Source organism: Lithobates pipiens, unplaced genomic scaffold (assembly GCF_037356315.1).
Source record: "Lithobates pipiens isolate NorthernLeopardFrog02 unplaced genomic scaffold, aLitPip1_a1.2 Scaffold_8, whole genome shotgun sequence".
Lineage (NCBI taxonomy): Eukaryota > Metazoa > Chordata > Amphibia > Anura > Ranidae > Lithobates > Lithobates pipiens.
Window position 1 is genome coordinate 487,059,770 of NW_027507903.1, and position 13,071 is coordinate 487,072,840.

Here is a 13,071-nt window from a genome sequence, read left to right on the forward strand (position 1 = left end):
CGGGACAGGGAGAAAGAAAAAGGAAGGAAATTAACTCTTTAATTGCTTTAAAATGCTAAAATGTATTTGGCCCCACCAAGAAACCCTTTTTTGAATTTGGTAAAAAGAACAAACAAGAGTGGAGCAAAGAAATAAAGACTAGAGAAAAGGAAACGTGGGAGAAAACAGAGAGGGAGAAGAAAGAAAGAGAGAAAGAGAGAAAGAAAGAAAGAGAGAAAGAAAGAGAGAAAGCAAGCAGAGAATGTAAGAGTTGCAGGGAAGGAGAAGAGTGAGAGCAGTGGAAGGTAAGTGAGGTTCTGTATGTGAGATAGAGAGGACGGCTTGTTGCAGTGCGGTCTGGTTAAGTAGCCTCTCTCCACAGAGCCACAAGCACTTTGTACAACTTCCCACAAACTTGCGCTTGTGGCACGCGGGTGGTCATACATGAAAGTGGCTGGGGATTGAACGGAAGCGCAGGCTTGTATTTTTAAGACCGACAATATAAGCACTGTACCACACGTCTTCAAACAGCTCCACTGTATTCAAGGAGTGCAAGTCGTTTTTTTCCCTCCTAGAAGAAATCCCCCCTCCCCTTTCAAGAACATGTCCTCTGGTACTCTTAAAGTGCACCTGTCACCCTTGCATAGCGGAGAAAGAGAGGCAGACATAGGTAGTATTTAGCCTATCGGCTTACAGCCTGTAAAATATCCCTGTGTATTAACGAGCATCTTAAACTTGACTGAGGGGCTCATTATCGCCCTCTAAGAGTTCACACACGGCTGATAATTGACAGCGATCCTTAAAATTTGGAGTGTTAATTATTATTAAAAGGTCACACACTAGAGTGCAAAGGCTTGCAGCCTTGTCAATTAAATGCCGAGTTGTCACCATTCCTGAAAAAATTGGCAGGACACCTTCCTATGGTAGTAAAAAATAAAATTTGATCCCTCCTGTATTGATTTGTATTGTAAGTGTACTGTCTGCCCTCTTGTTGTAAAGCTCTGCGCAAACTGTTGGCGCTATATAAATCCTGTATAATAATAATAAAAAGTAGTACATTTTGCTTGATGCCTGTGTGTTAGTTTTTCTAGCAGTAATTCATTGTGCTAGGGCTGGTACCAGTAATATATTTGGGGCTAGAGGTCCTAAGTGGGCATCTTTTACCATTTAGACATAGATCCAAGTGGGACCTGCAGACAGTGTCACATGCTGGTCATTATACAGCTATCTGCTCCCTGTTCAGTCCTGCAAGAACAGCTTCTGCCAGAGGGGGGTTTCTGGTATTAAGTTCCTCGTGGCTTTGAGATATCATGTAATCGAATTTGGAGAGCTGCAAAGAAAGCTGATGCTAAATGATGTCACAAAAAGTAATGTCAGCTAGGAATACTTACCTTTCACTTTGCCCACCAATCAGTGAGGCACCATGGCACACTGCATGGTACACATCCATTAGCCCACACATGTCTGTCCCCTACCAATGAAAGGGCCAGTTGATTATTTTTGGCTCCCAGAATAAAGGTTCTTAGCCCTCCTCTGCATAAAACAAGATCAACATTTTTTCTACACAGGTCTCACCTGCTGTGCCCATTAGGAGGGATTCGCACCATCCCTGCACTGAGGTCCTGGGTGTGTATACCAGCTGTACCCCTTAAATGAGGCTTCCACCTGTGCAGAGTGCCGTGGTCTTCTGTGCCTGTTTTGAGGGGCTTCCACTGCTCCTGCTCTGCATTTCTCAGTTTATACACCTGCTGTGTCCATTATAATGGGTCCCTACCATCCCTGCACTGAGTTGCCAGCTCTGCACACATGCTGTGCCCATTATAATGGTCCCCTACCATTCCTGCACTGAGTTGCCAGCTCTGCACACCTGCTGTGCCCATTATAATGGGCAAGTACCATCCCTGCACTGAGTTGCCAGCTCTGCACACCTGCTGGGTCCATTATAATGGGCCCCTACCATCCCTGCACTGAGTTGCCAGCTCTGCACACCTGCTGTGTCCATTATAATGGGTCCCTACCATCTCTGCACTGGGTTTCCAGCTCTGCACACCTGCTGTGCCCATTATAATGGACCCCTACCATCCCTGCACTGAGTTGTCAGCTCTGCACACCCGCTGTGCCCATTATAATGGGCCCCTACCATCCCTGCACTGAGTTGCCAGCTCTGCACACCCGCTGTGCCCATTATAATTGACCCCTACCATCCCTGCACTGAGTTACTAGCACCGCACACCCGCTGTGCCCATTATAATGGACCTCTACCATCCCTGCACTGAGTTGCCAGCTCTGCACACTCACTGTGCCTAATATAATGGACCCCTACCATCCCTGCACTGAGTTGCGAGCACTGCGCACCTGCTGTGACCAATATAATGGACCCCTACCATCCCTGCACTGAGTTGGCAGCACTGCACACCTGCTGTGCCCATTATAATGGACTCCTTCAATCTATGCACAGAGCTGCCAGCTCTGCTCACCTGCTGTGCCCATTATAATGGACCCCTACCATCCCTGGATTGAGTTGCCAGCTCTGCACACCTGCTGTTCCCATTATGAAGGGCCCCCATCATCCCTGGATTGAGTTGCCAGCCCTGTACACCTGCTGTGAGTTCCTAGGTCTGCACTTTTGCTGTGCATATCATGAGGGGCTCCCACAATTTATCCTCTGGTCTCTTAGGTCTCTACACCTGCTGTGCCCATTTTTGGATGGTTCCCACTATAACTGCTACCTTTTTATTTTTTTTTATATAATAAAGAATAAAACAGGAGGAGCCAAAAAATGCAAAAGTGACTGGGAACACTCAAAACTCCCAGAGTCAGGAATTTTGTCAAGGAGATCTCACTATTGGGAACAAAAAAACATAAAAACATATAACAAGTCAGCTTATCAAACTCCCCCTATAACTAAAATATCAAGTGTAGCGACCTTTTAAGTATTAGTACTTATGAATACAAATTCTTCATTGAATAAGGTCATATGTCACCATGCTTCAAAATGTTTTTTCTTTTTGTCTGCTGGGGGTGCCGGTCAGGGGAGCGATAATGACATTCCCTTATAAGAGCATTCCAGCTGACTTCCCATCCATGTAAATGTCTTGCCTGGTGGATCTTTCCACTGCTCCAGTGAAGGTGTCTGATATCTACATAGTCATGTCAGTTTGGTATCTGAGGATCGCCCCAGACACACAGGATATGTTGGAATTTTGGTGTGGGTGGATTTATGGATTTAGAGAAAAATGTTAATGTTTTTCCATTAATAGCAAGTAAGCCCAACTTGGTAAACTTTGCTGCTTTTTAAATCTGACAAATACAATTTTTTAGAAGAATTTCACAATTTCTTAATTGTCTTTTTAGATATATACTGTGTGTGACTGTAAATCATTTCTCAGATCCAAAGCAGATACAGTACCTTAAAAAAGTATTCATACCCCTTGAAATTTTCCACATTTTGTCATGTTACTAACTAAAAACTTAAATATATTTTATTGGGATTTTATGTGAAAAGGAAGGAAAATGATAAATGGTTTTCAAAAATGTTTTACAAATAAATTCCTGAAAAGTGCGGAGTGCATTTGTATTCAACCTCCTTTACTCTGATACTCCTAACTAAAATCTAGTGAAACCAATTGCTTTCAGAAGTCACCTAATTAGCAAATAGACTCCACCTGTGTGTAATTTAATCTCAGTATACATACAGTTGTTCTGTGAAGCCCTCCGAGGTTTGTTAGAGAACCTCCATGAACAAACAGCATCATAAAAGGCAAGGAACACACCAGACAGGCCAGGGATAAAATTGTGGAGAAGTTTAAAGCAGGGTTAGGTTATAAAAAAAAATCCCAAGCTTTAAACATCTCACGGAGCACTGTTCAATCCATCATCCGAAAATGCAAAGAGTATGGCATAACTGCGAACCTACCAAGACTTGGCCTTGGTGGAGGAGGGTGAAGATCCACTTTAAAAGTACCACTAATCTGCCTCTCCTCCAACATATTGAAAAGCTTTTTTTCTGGGGGGCGCGGGTACTTTTTTCTTACAGGTACTTGCTCTTGCTGCCACGTTTCTCGCCTAGGCACCCCCCCTCCCCAAATGCCAAGGCTGCGAGACCGAGTAGGGAACCGGCTGTGAAACAGCAGGAAGTCACAGCAGACTCCCACAGCCAAGATGGCGGCACTGAGGATCCAAAGACTGATGAAGAACCAGAACCCGGATGAAGACTTCGCTGGACTCCTGTATTGGTGAGGGTCTCCTTCTTAAAAGTCAGCAACTACAACAGCTGATGACTTTCAATTTGTCTTTTTTTTTTCTTTTTTTTTATCGACAGCAATTCTTCTGTATTTTATCAACAGAAGAGAAATGAAGGAAAATATACCCATGGGGACATCTGTTTTTGTGACAAAAAAATAACTGCTGTGGATTTTAATATGATCACACTCTCTCCAAAACAAGCCAATACAATAAGCTTAAAAATGGACAATAGCGTCTCTTTACAATTCCTCACCAGGAATATTTTTATGTTTCTACCTTAGTCCAATAAATTGTAGCAGTGCCCCGTGCTATACTTAAAAAAAAAGCTTTTAAAATAGAAATTGGGACGTCAACAAAAAATGATTTTTCAAAGTGTTGAGTAAGAGCAACACGTGAACTAAGAAAAAAGAAATTCACTGTTCCCTGTGTGAACATTTAAATCCTTATCAGTACATCTAGATGGATATGAAGACATCGCAGCCAAAGTGGAAGGGAATTCATACATCACAGCTGGGAGATTGCAGCGCGGTGAGGTCCTGTATAGAAAACAGGAAGGTGAAATCATTACGATAGATGGACTTCACATTACTCACACTAACTTTATTCATAGAAAGGAAATACATTTGTACTATTCTGTAAACATAAAAAAAGATAAAGCTAAAAAAAAAGTTTGATATTTTTTGAAGCTTGGTTTTTTTTCTTAAAATACTGATTGTGTTGTGTTTTTCATGAATTAAAGATGAATTCCAGGTATGGATATTTGTACATACAGTACGTTAGTTACATTGGTCCAGCTTGGATCAATGAGCTTTGCATATACAGTGCCTTGAAAAAATATTCATACCCCTTGAAATTTTCCACATTTTGTCATGTAACAAAAAAAAACCATAAATGTATTTTATTGTGGAGTGGAAGAAAAATGATGACTGGTCTTCAAAATGTTTACAAATGAATATCTGAAAAGTGTGGCATACATTTGTATTCAACCCCCTTGAGTCAATACTTTGTAGAACCACCTTTTGCTGAAATTACAGCCACAAGTCTTTTTGTGTATGACTTTACCAGCTTTGCACATCTAGAGAGTGAAATGTTTGCCCATTCTTCTTTGCAAAATAGTTCAAGCTCTGTCAGATTGGATGGAGAGTTCGATTGGATTTAGGTCTGGACTTTGACTGGGCCATTCTAACACATGAATATGCTTTGATCTCTACCATTCCATTGTAGCTCTGGCTGTATGTTTAGGGTCATTGTCCTGCTGGAAGGTGAACCTCAGCTCCAGTCAGAACAGATTTTCTTCTAAGATTGCCCTGTATTTGGTCCCATCCATCTTCCCATTAACTCTGACCTGCTTCCCTGTCCCTGCTGAAGAAAAGCATCCCCACAACATGTTTCACGGTGGGGATGGTGTGTTCAGGGTGATGTGCAGTGTTAGTTATCCGCCACACATAGAGTTTTGCTTTTTGAGCAAAAAGTAACATTTTGGTCTTATCTGACCAGAGCACCTTCTTCCACATGTTTGCTGTGTTCCCCACATGGCTTCTCCCAAACTGCAAATGGGGCTTCTTATAGCTTTTTTTCAACAATGGCGTTGTTCTTGCCACTCTACCATAAAGGCCAGATTTGTGGAGTGCACAACTAATGGTTGAGCTGTGGACAGATTCTCCCACCTAAGCTGTTGATCTCTGCAGCTCCTTCAGAGTTACCATGGGTAACTGGCTGCTTCTCTGGTTAATGTTTTCCTTGTCCGGCCTGTCAGTTTAGGTGGACAGCCAAGTCTTGGTAGGTTTGCGGTTGTGCCATACTCTTTCCATTTTCTGATGATGGCTTGAACAGTGCTCCATGAGATGTTCAAAGCTTGGGATTTTTTTTGTAACCTAACCCTGCTTTAAACTTCTCCACAACTTTATCCCTGACCTGTTCCATAGCCTTCATGATGCTGTTTGTTCACTAAGGTTCTCTAACAAACCTCTTAGGGCTTCACAGAACAGCTGTATTTATACTGAGATTAAATTACACATGGGTGGACTTTATTTATTAATTAGGTGACTTCTGAAGGCAATTGGTTCCACTAGATTTTAGAATACAAATGCATGTGACATTTTTCAGATATTTATAAAACATTTTGAAAACAATTAATAATTTCCCTTTCACTTCACAATTATGTGCCACTTTGTGTTGGTCTATCACATAATACATTTACATTTTTGGTTGTAACATGGCAAAATATGGAAATTTTCAAGAGGCATAAATACTTTCTCAAGGCACTATACCATACCTGTGAGATCCCCTGGAATTTGAAATCACTGCAGTAGACACTGCTACTACAGTGATCTGCACTTGTCCCTTTCCATGCTGCTGCTTTGCTACATTGTGAACACAGGAGATCATTCAGTGAGCATGGATGGCATTAAGAGAACACTTTGCATTTTCTCACATCAGTAAGTAGCAGGGCATCCACTAGACATGGGACCAGAAAACTAGTTGAGGTTGGTGTAGTAGCAGTGCTTACTCCAGTGTTTTCTATCTTCCAGGGGGATCCCACAGGTATGGTACATATCTACTTATATTGGTCCAAGCTGGACCAATCTAACTATGTAAAGATATCTATACCTAGAATTAAGCATGAATCTCATGGCACATGTCCCATGTTTGAATACTATAAATGGCTCAAGAACAATTTTACTTTTTATTAATTTTTGAAGCTTTTAACTTGATGTTTTATACTTGCCTTTTACTATTTATATAAACTGTTTTCTTTACATAAAAACAATAGTGTGCACCCATGACACTGGTTTTCCAAAGCACCACGGGAAGAGAAAGAGCTAGTTTGCCTTCAGGCTCTCTCTCTGTAATTGAAACGTCATAATACTGAGTCATCTGAAAAGAGAAAGAGGGAGGGAGAAAGGGTCATGGCTCTGATTCACTGAGTTATGCATATACATTTAAAGCTTATCTGTGGTCATAAATAAAAAACAATAGTGTGCACCCATGACACTGGTTTTTCAAAGCACCACGGGAAGAGAAAGAGCTAGTTGGCCTTCAGGCTCTCTCTCTGTAATTGATACGTCATAATACTGAGTCATCTGAAAAGAGAAGGAGGGAGGGAGAAGGGGTAATGGCTCTGATTCACTGAGTTATGCATATACATTTAAAGCTTATCTGTGGTCATAAATAAAAAAATATCCATTCCTACTACACCCACCTTCACCTAATCTGTAGTTCCTCTTTTCGGAAACATAGTTACATAGTTATTCTGGTTGAAAAAAGACATCCAGTTCAACCAAAGCCTTTTTTTTTTATGGCAAACAACAGTCATGTTGTGACAGGACAAATCCTAATTCTTCTATCTTCTGGTCTGTAGTGTGGAAGAATCCTACTTTTAAAGTAGTTGTGAACATACAATGTTATAGACACTCTATTACAGTTATAACTATGCAGGCACCATAACTGCTTTTGCTTAGTTTCAGAAATAATCTCTCTTACCTTTTTTACAAGGTTAAAAGGTTCTGTCTTGTGACCATGCATCTCTTCTTCCTGATAGTTACAAGGGTTACAGGACATTTAGCAAACACACAGCGTGCCTGTATTCCAGACAGGGGTACATCTGGCCCCTTGGCTGTCCCTATCTGGCCCTCGAGGCCTCCATTCTGAGCCTATCAGGTTACTCACCGAAAAAGTTGACAGACTCAGAGATGCACAATGGTAAGTGTCTGTGTGTAGAGTTGCAAGAACTGGAAGAAGAGAGTTTGAGGAGCTAATTGGTACAGGAGGGAGGCTCAGCTCTAGTGAGAGAACGTTGCATAGAAAACTTCCTGATGCTCTACCACCACTCTGCTATCCAACCAAGTTCTTCCTTCACCAAAGCCTGCTGGTTGTAAACCCCAGGTGCAATGCAACTGTTCTTCACTCCAGGTCAGGATCTGCGGAAACCCTATTGTAGCAATCTCAGGCTCTCTCCTTCTAGTCACAGTGCTTTTCAGAGGGCATTTGACAGGCAGTGAGGAGGTGTTCTGTTGCTCGTCACCATCTGATTTAACCCTATAATGGTGCAATATTGGCAAGCGGTAGTGCTTGTAAAACACTGCATCTCAAACCGCAAAGCAAAGGACCATGGCCATGAAATTTAAACAGCCCCGTCTGGCTGTTATGTTTCAGTTGGGGGAAGGGAGGGGGGACCATTTTTTTCACCATTTTAACCATCCATGACCACCCATCTGAAACAGACCTGTGTCATGTGTAGTTTTACCTAATATTCCTAGCACCAGGTGTTTGTTTTCTAAATGTTTACGTACTTACGGACCAAAATAATATTGCACAGAATGAAGTCCTCCACAACAGTCCCAGTTTCACATGTAGTCCCTTGGGAACATGATTTGCGCCCCCCCCCCCCTCCTGTTTTCCATAGTCTGTTTAACCTGAGGCAATATACAATCTGTGTTTTAGCAGGGGGCATGTTCAAGAGGCTGGCTGTGACTGGGAGGGGATGTGTGCTAAAGGTAGGCTGTGATTGGTAGGGGAGCATGGTGGCTAAACAAAACCACCCAATACAGGCATGCTGTTTGTCTGCACAATGTCCTATACCTCTAAATGACCAGCCAACCAAGGATGAAAACTGACTATGCAAGCACAGATCCGCTTCTGTGCTTAGTGTAGTCAGTTTAAAATAAGGAAGAGAGGTGAATGGAAGAATCAACCAGGTACTTCAGATGGAAGAAGTACATAAAAATGTTATAAAATACATATATGTGAACACACCCATAGAGAAAAAAATATTTAGAGTAGCATACACTTAAAATTGCCCATGTTGTTAGCTTGTAGACGCTGCCTATTGGCTGGGACAATAATCTATCACATGGTCCTTACAGAGTCCTCGCAGGGTCTTTATCTTCACCTTGTCCTCAAGTCTTCTGGAGTTGGTGTCCTTACGTCATCTGGCCTGAATTGTAGCTTCCATATTACACTCTCCAGTATCCAATGAGGCTGCTATGTACTGTGATAGACAGAATAGGCACATTTATGTAAGTAAAATTGAGTATGGGTTGAGTCTTTTTTTCAGCAAAGGAGATAAGATAACTTGGGAAACACATAAAAATGAGGTCAGAGCCCTATCTGCTGGCAGCAAATGAGAATATAAAATGGTTATATCATCATAACCAAATATAAAAAAACAAAATATGTGACAGACCTAGCCGGGACAGAGGCTGTTGGAAGGGACTGAATGCAAGCCTCTTGCCTTGCGATTATGGGCCCTGGTATTTGGGGGAACGGTGCTCTTTGTGAGCTGTATGCCTGGGGACCCCTGAGGTTTTACTTGGATTCAGGTCCATGCCACCCCCAAGACACACAGACTATGGATATGTAAATGCCATGTTAGCAATAGATTGAATCACACTATTGGGACACAAACTCTTAGATGTTAATATCATCAACTCCAGCCACCTGTCTGTTGTCTTGTATAATGTAAATGAGTCTACTCTGGCTTGGCACAGATTCTAAAGAATATTTCACCAATTGTTGTTTTGTTGTTTGTGCTAATTAACCTGCAATTGAATGAAGGAGTCCAGTGTTGATTAGATAATTAGATCATGCTAATTAGGTTAGGTTTTAGTCACCCCGCTGTATATATTTTGTGTGAGATCTCAAATCAAGGTCATTATTCCTGGTGTACTCCAAGACTGGTGTTGTTGTAATAATACCGTATATACTCGAGTATAAGCCGAGATTTTCAGCCTCTTTTTTGAGGCTGAAAGTGCCCCCCTCGGCTTATACTCGAGTCATCGCCGTCTGACTGCTCGATCAGCGTATCGAGCAGACAGACGGCGGACATACTACAATTCGAAAGCCGCGCCTCCGCCTCCGCCTCCGCCTGTGATAGGCGGAACACTGAATTTCCCAGCAGCCTGTGTTCCACCTATCACGGCCTATCACGGACATCGTCTCATCCTCGTCCGTAGTACGAGGATGAGACGATGTCCGTGATAGGCGGAACACAGGCTGCTGGGAAATTCAGTGTTCCGCCTATCACAGGCGAAGGCGGAGGCGCGGCTTTTGAATTTTAGAATGGCCGCCGAGGCGCCGACGAAGAGCGGCGATCCTGGCAAGGCACGGGACGGAGGCAAGGCAAGGCACGGCACGGGACGGGACGGAGGCAAGGCACGACACGGGACGGAGGCAAGGAGGCAAGGCACGGCACGGGACGGAGGCAAGGAGGCAAGGCACGGCACGGGATGGAGGCAAGGAGGCAAGGCATGGGACGGAGGCTCGGGACACAGGCTCGGGACACAGGTAGGCTGGACACACACACACACACACACACACACACATGGACACACACACACAGGGATGGATGGATGGAGACACACACACACAGGGATGGATGGAGGGATGGAGACACACACACACAGGGATGGATGGATGGATGGAGACACACACACACAGGGATGGATGGATGGATGGAGACACACACACACAGGGATGGATGGATGGATGGAGACACACACACACAGGGATGGATGGATGGATGGACACACACACACACAGGGATGGATGGATGGATGGACACACACACACACAGGGATGGATGGATGGATGGACACACACACACACACAGGGATGGACGGACACACAGGGATGGACGGACACACAGGGACGGACACACACACAGGGATGGACAGGCATGTCTCACCCTCGGCTTATACACGAGTCAATAAGTTTGCCAGTTTTTTTGGGGGTAAATTGGGGGCCTCGGCTTATATTCGGGTCGGCCTATACTCGAGTATATACGGTAATACAATACTATACCCACAGTTGATCCAGAGGAAGGCAAAAAACCAAGGCGAAGCATAATCAAATTTGCCACAGCAGGGAAAAATATTCCTCCCTGATCCCCCCGAGAGGCAATCGGATATTTCCTGGATGAACTTTACCTATAAATGTTAGTATCCAGTAATTTTATGTACACCTCATTATATAAAACAACCAAAGAGAAAACAAATCATTGCTAGACTTCAATGGTCAACTATAAATTGGCAATATAATCTAACATTTTACATAAAAAATACTGCATTAGCCATGTCTCTATTTAGAGATCATTTATTGTACAAAAATACAGAGGTATACAAACCTAATAAAAATCCCACCTGGGCCCATCCCCTTTCTTTTTAAGAGGAGCTCTTCCTATATTGTTTTTAACAGTACTGCAAATTCAAGCTTCCCATACAGTGAAATAAATGTTCTAATACAAAGGGGAAAGACAAAAAAATATATGAAGAAAGCCAGTACAGTTAGAAACGTTCTGTACATACATATATCATAAGGTTGTAAATAATACATTGACAATGTGGCACAAACAACAGAAACAATATAGTCTCTATAGTGTTAAGAGAACACCTTTCTCTAGAATGACCTTAGGCCGCGTACACACGCGGGGACTGTTCGGCCAACTTTGTCCGCTGAACAGTGTTTCGGCGGACAGTCCGCTCGTGTGTGGGCTTTCAGCGGACAGTTTCAGCGAACAGTCCGCTGAACAAGGTTTTTCGGAATTTCCGAAAAACTGTCCGCTGAAACTTTGTTTCAGCGAACAGTTCCCTCGTGTGTAGGCTTGTTCGACAAACTAAGTTCCGCGCATGCTCAGAAAGGATTTACACGCCGAAAGTTGTAATGCAGTGTATAGGACGTCGTATTTTTCGAAACTGTTTGACGGACAAAGTTGGGCGAACAGTCCCCGCGTGTGTACGCGGCCTTAGAGGTCACAATATCATGTCCAACAAATACCACTAGACAGAAATTAACTTTAGTTAAAGCAGATCTAAAGTCATAAGTTTTTTTTTTTGTTTTTTTACCTTAATGCATTCTATGCATTAAGCATTCATCCCAGTCTCCCTCTGAGAGGGATAGAATGTCAGCATGCCACTTGTAGTACAGTGTCTGTAATCTAGCTGTTGGGGGAACATTCAACGTGGAGTAAAGAGTGGTAAGAGATTTATCTAACATTTCAACAATTGGTACAGCTTAAAGGGGGATAGCGGCCAAAGATATCCTGGATAGAAACTGCATACCCACTACATACCTTAGTTGCAATAATCTAAAAAACATAAAATTATGCATCTGGTGGGTAGTTTTGAGTGAGGTATTAAAGGCAATATATATATATATATATATCTAGATATATATATATATATATATATATATATATATATATATATAGATAGATATATATATATATATATATATATAGATAGATATATCTATACATCTATATATATATATATATATATATATATATACAGTGCCTTGCGAAAGTATTCGGCCCCCTTGAACTTTTCAACCTTTTGCCACATTTCAGGCTTCAAACATAAAGATATAAAATTTTTATTTTTTGTGAAGAATCACCAACAAGTGGGACACAATTGTGAAGTGGAACGAAATCTATTGGATTTTTGAAACTTTTTTAACTAATAAAAAAATGAAAAGTGGGGCGTGCAAAATTATTCGGCCCCCTTGCGTTAATACTTTGTAGAGCCACCTTTTGCTGCGATTACAGCTGCAAGTCGCTTGGGGTATGTCTCTATCAGTTTTGCACATCGAGAGACTGAAATTCTTGCCCATTATTCCTTGCAAAACAGCTCGAGCTCAGTGAGGTTGGATGGAGAGCGTTTGTGAACAGCAGTTTTCCACAGATTCTCGATTGGATTCAGGTCTGGACTTTGACTTGGCCATTCTAACACCTGGATACGTTTATTTGTGAACCATTCCTTTGTAGATTTTGCTGTATTTTTGGGATCATTGTCTTGTTGGAAGATAAATCTCCGTCCCAGTTTCAGGTCTTTTGCAAACTCCAACAGGTTT